Here is a 6139-nt window from a genome sequence, read left to right as displayed (position 1 = left end):
TCCAAGCCCATGAAGTGAAGGCCCAAAGGAGCAAGGTGGATGAGATCCATGATGATTCAAGTGGGAGCATTTACTTTATTTGTTTTCTTAGGATTAGAGGCCATACTATGTCTTGTTTATTTATGCATTCAGTATTTTATGCATGTTAGATTTTATTGATGTTTTGTGATGATGCGCCAGAGTTCACTAAATAATCACAAAATAAATGAATCAAGGTTCCAGTAATATTGAGGTTGCTTTTCCAATTAGATATCCAACAATCCTTTAATCGTGGGTGATGGGTCGACCTCAGCAGAGCGTCACTTTTTATTTTAGGTATTGTGGGGTCGATCACGTTTTACACATTTAATTGGTAATACTCAACAAGGTTACCTAAAGGGTTTAGAACCTTGAAGCTAAGGGTAATAATTAAACATGTGATGATTAATTATTCAACCAAGAGTTACAAAGAGTTGTAATCAGTAAAGAGTTTACTCACCTTGAAAATGTAATGCTTGATGGTAGGGCCTCAGTCCGGTCAACTATTACAAGGGTCTTGAAATCATTTAATACAATAGGGATCAATTAATATTGAATAAATCACTAGTGGAAAAAATCCTATCCGTAATGGGAAAAAACAGCCCATCTGTAACGGGCAACGACCGTTATGTATGCGGCCGTTACGGATAGCAAATGTTATTTGTAATGGGCACTTTCCCGTTACAAATAAGTTGTTATTCGTAACGGGCAAACAAGTGCCCGTTACAAATAACGGGGTTTATTTGTAACGTACATTCAAAATGCTCGTTACGAATAACCCCGTTATTTCTAACGGGCATCCTAATGTCCGTTACGAATAACCCATTATTTGTAACGGGCATCCAAATGTCTGTTACGAATAACCCCATTGTTTTGCTCGTTACTAAAACTTACTTATTTGTAACGGGCCTAAAATCTGCCCGTTACAAATAGTGTGTGATCTGATTAAAAAAAAAAATCCAGCAAATGCTGGATTACTTTGCACACTATTTTATCAACTAATAATGAGAGATATTTATATTTTATACAAATATAGTATAAATTAATATACAATCAACTAATATCTTGTAAACTCACAAATTGACTTAACACATTCTTACCAAACCGGCATTGTTCATTTATCCAACTATAAACATTCAGAATTTATAGCAAAACAAAATTGGAAACTCTAAACGACATTTCTTAGACAATGGCATTGGCTGCACTAGCAATCCTTAGCCACAAATCGGCACACTCCTTTCCAATGGGACCAGTAATAGCAGATCCTGAAACACAGAGTGATATGGATTAAGACGGGGATATATAAACAATTATATTGTAATCAGCAATATGCAGAGAAGTAAACTTCATATACAGTAAAATGATTGAATGAGCAATACATGCATTCTTAAAATAATGACATAATTTGCAGCTATATATTACACAAACAACTAGTTGAATTAGCAATTTATCAAAAGACAGAAATTTTAAGTAGAAAAATGCTAGAAGCAGACATATTGGAAGGCAAACCTTAATTTACAGTGGTAGAGAAAGGAAGCGGATCAATACCATTGCTCACAAGCGTACCCTAGAATCAACCATTCAAGGATGTGTTAAGCATTTTGATTAAAGATGCAGTCTTTAGGAAACACATCTATAGTAGATAAGAAGGGCAATGAGAATTATGTCAATTATCATCATACTTGTTATCTCACTCGTTCAAGCTCTTGCTCCATTTGCATCAATTTTGAATGGCTCAACTCTAATTGCTGAGTATAGACCTATAAATAACAAAGTTCTAAGAACAATTAGATCAGCAGAAAACAAGTACCACAACTCATTAAACGTGGAACACTTCTCTTCCAACCTTTTTCCGCATACGAATTTTGCGAGCAGCCTCACAATTTTTTGCAAGACGTCTTTGTACCTAAAAAAAGGTAGACAAGCAAAGAAATTTTCAAAAGACTGGAGAAGAAAATGCACATCAGCATCAAAATCATCTGTCTGGCAAAACACTCATTTTAGTGTCCAATCCATGATCTCCTCAGGGGCCAGTGAATGGCAACACATACAAATGCAACTAAAACATAACTAGTGTCACATAAAGAAATCGATCGAGTATTATCTGATAGCTACAAGATGAAATATGTAATCACAATTCGCAACAATCTAGGATAAGACTAAGTGAGGCTTCGCCTTAAAGCCAATTGGAAACAGATAAAGTGACTTCCTAGAAGTGGAAAAAGGTACTTTGCTCTTTTTCCCAATGTGGAACAGCACTCAAGTGCATATATGGGGTTCAATTGTTCAAAAAATCCAAATGGCAATACAAATAAAAAGGGAGTTAGCCTCCAAGGGAACACATACTCTGTAAAGAACATATGTACATCATAGTGAACTTTATACTTATTAAGATCAGTTAATCAAATTTCAAAAGAAAAACCAAAAAAAATAACATATATTCCATAAAACTTCAAATAAGGATCAAATTGTACTGGCTAAAATGATAATTTCTGAGTAAAATTGGCATAAACTAAAGCAAGTTAAGCAATTAAGATCAAATTTGACACTATCAAATCAATAATTACAAAATAAATAAATAAATAAATTGTAAATTAGCATATAATAAGCCGAAAACAAGATCAAATTCAGCATTTTGTAACATTGCAGCATCAAATTTGAGAATTAACAAGGCCAAACAAAATGATAATATACGGAAATTAAAATAGAAGTGAGAAACAAATAAACGTACTGGATTTTGACGGCACTAATTCTGCCAGCGGCGAGTGATGCCGGTGATAAGATCTTGGCCGGATTTTGCAAATGATTTTAAATTATCGACAACCAAAGCAATTGGGTTCATTTAGAAAAACCCAAGCCCTAAAATAATAGGATTTGAAGAGTGGATTGTGAGTTAAAATGGAGTAATTTTTCGAACAATATTACATAAATTAAACCAAAAAAATCAATAATTAAACGCAAAGCTAAAGAACCCAGAAACCCTATCATCAAATTTCTGATTTTTGAATCAATAATTGATTCAAGTTTGTTGTTGTTATTGATGTATTTGGTTCAAATTGACGACGGTGGTTGTGGGCAATCGATGCTTGCTTCGGATCTAACCCCACCCAGAAGCTGCTGACGCTTCTTCGCCTTTTCAGGCTCAGAAGCTGCTGCTTGGGAAGAACGCGAAGAAAAAGGCGCGCCCGATCGGGCGGCCCTTCGCCCGATCGGTCGCGCATTTTTAGAAGACCTGATTAAGTTTAGTTTTAATTCTTGTTTTAGAAAACGTTTAAATACGATTTTGTACGGAATTCTTAGGGAACCTTCTTTCTGAGACTTTCTCTCTCTACTTAGTATTTTTCTCTCTCTTAAATTCTCTAATAACCTTTGTTCTTAATCTACTCTTAATTCCATATTGATTTTGGTAACGATTTCTCTTCCCTTAATCTTAGTTGTTTATTTTATTCCTTTCATCATGATTTATTTTATTGCTTTGATTAGTTTAGTTTTTAATATGTGTGAGTAGTTTAATTTCAAGGGTTTATGGGGATCTAATAAATGATATGAAGGGGTAATTTATTGTTGTTAATTATCAATGCTAGATTAATTTCCTATTGTTTGATTTAATGATCTGTGACTAGATTAGGCCTATCTTTTATGCATGAGTTTGACAACATTGATTCGAGATTCGACAGATGAGAATTAATGTTTAGGTCTAGTTTCAATAGGCAGATTAATTTATAAATGGTTAAGTCGAGATTCGTGAGATGATATTTAATACCGGTAAATTAATTGTATGATTATAATACGTAGCGAAAGCCTTTTATAATCTGGTCAATTGATGCATTGATGATTGACTATTATTGATTATTAGTTTTGCATGATAATTTCTTATTGAATTGTTTTAACGTTTTACAATTGCGGCTTGTAAAAGTGTAGCAATATTAAATTGATGAATCGAGCAGATGTTAATTTGATATTAAAGGCTATTTTCGATAAGAACTTAGATCTAGTAAATTGCGAAAGCCTGTTAGATCTATGGTGATTAATAAATTGCGAGAGCCTGTTAATCGTGTTATTTATGCAGTGTTAATGATTGATTACTATGTTTTACCCTGGAGTATTATTTATTGGTGAACCTATACCCTATATCCTTTCATATATTGTTTTCTCTCTATTCTCAATCTTAGTAGTTTAGTTTCTTGTTCGAATATTAATATTGGTTACTTAGATAATTTAGATTATAATAATTAATTAGGAGTAAAAAGACTTTTTTCCCTGTGGAGATCAACCCTACTTCCCTATCTACTTTAGTTAGAGGACTTAGGAATTATTGTTGATTAGGGGATACGACTTTACCCTGTCAAAATTTGGCGCCGTTACCGGGGAAACGGTTTTATTTTTTTTTTTGATTTTTTTTGTAGTCTAGATTATTTCTCTTTTGTCTCAAAGAGCGTTAGTTCTCTGAGACAAATCTCATATTTGCTTTTAGTTTTTGTTTATGCCCAGGTGTTCCAGATCAGGTTACATCCCATTCGATCCTGAGATCGAACGTTCCTTCCATAGACAGAAAAATCTCTATAAGCAAATCCTGGCGGATTCTGGTGATAATAACAATAATCACCGCAATCCTCCAACTTGTTCTAGCGATTTAGAGGCATCATCAGACGCAGAATCAGAGATGACGGCTCCAAAGAAGCTTAGTGATTATTCACAACCAAAGCTTACGGATTTTCCACATCTCACCCCTACTCCGGCTCTTGATGGGGTTCAATTTGAAATTAAACCTCAATTTATAACGATGATAGAGAGGAAGCAATTCAGTGGAGCCAAGGGTGAAGACCCGAATCTCCACATTGCCGACTATTGTCAATATTGCAACACCATCAGACAAGCCGGGGTCACTCAAGACCAAATCAGGGAGATTCTCTTTCCCTTCTCTTTAACTGGAAAAGCTAAATTATGGTTTAATGGCTTAAATAGAACTACACTTGGTATAACTGACTGGGAAACTCTTGTTTTGAATTTCTATAACAAGTATTACCCTGCAGAGAGAACAGCCGTACTACGGAGTGCAATCCAGAACTTCGCCCAAGAAGCCGATGAATCTTTATATGAGGCTTGGGAGAGGTTCAAGGATTTACAAAGAGATTGTCCCCACCATAATTTAGCGCAATGGCAGTTAATCCAAGCCTTTTATAATGGCCTTGGAAATTCTTCTCGAATAATTTTAGACTCTGCAGCTAGTGGGAGATTTATGAATCTTGATGTTGATGATGCAGGTCAGGTTATTGAAGACATGGCGATACACAATTCCCAATATGGGAACCCTAGAGGATTTGCTAACAAGGGGAAGCATAGTGTCGACTCTGTATCCTTTTTGCAGGCCCAACTAACCTCTATTTGCCAAAAATTAGATAATCTGAGTACTACTAATGTAGCTAATGTTTCTGCGATTAATAATAATTCTAATGAGGCTTTCTGTGAAAATTGTGGTATTGTAGGTCATTGGGAGCAGGATTGCAGGAGTTTCGTGGAGCAAGTTAATGCCTTCCAAGCTTATAGGCAGAATAACCCATACTCCAACACTTACAATCCTGGGTATCGGAATCATCCATACCTTTCCTACCGGAGCACTAATGTTCAAAATCCACCACCACAAGAACCACAGGCGCCGCAACAACAGCAGAAGAAATATTATCATCCCAATGCTAGCCAGAAGAACCAACCACAACAACCCTCCTCATCTTCTAACCCTTCTCTGGTGGAAATTAGAGCAATGTTGGCTAATATGCAAAAGCACATGGAGAGCAGAGATGCGACAATTGATCAAATTCTAGCGCATAATAAAATTGTAGATAATCAAATTGCGCAACTCTTCGCTACTCTACAAGCCCGCCAACAGGGAGCCCTGCCGGCACAGCCAACTAGGCCTACGGATCAAGCATTTGCAACTACTCTAAGGAGTGGTTCAAACTATGAAGGGCCCTCTAAGCCCAGAGTTGATGAACCTGTTTTATTAAATAATGCTAATCTTGATTCCATTAAACCAAACAATGTAGTTGATAGCCCTGCAGGGCTAAAGGATAATACTAACATATCTAATTCTACATTGTAGGGTACAACTCCAGAGAAGGTG

General features: G+C 35.7%; 1 non-coding gene across 1 annotated transcript; it reads right to left on the bottom strand.

The window, feature by feature from the left end:
* Positions 1 to 5062: 5062 nt before the first annotated feature.
* LOC145607877 (small nucleolar RNA R71) lies at positions 5063 to 5169 on the bottom strand. The gene has a single exon (XR_014105653.1). It is a non-coding gene; the product is annotated as a small nucleolar RNA R71 (small nucleolar RNA).
* Positions 5170 to 6139: the final 970 nt, after the last annotated feature.

Source organism: Chenopodium album, chromosome 2 (genome assembly GCF_948465745.1).
Source record: "Chenopodium album chromosome 2, dcCheAlbu1.1, whole genome shotgun sequence".
Taxonomy (NCBI): Eukaryota; Viridiplantae; Streptophyta; class Magnoliopsida; order Caryophyllales; family Amaranthaceae; genus Chenopodium; species Chenopodium album.
Note: the sequence above shows the minus strand (reverse complement) of the source record. Positions and strands in the feature narration are given on the sequence as shown.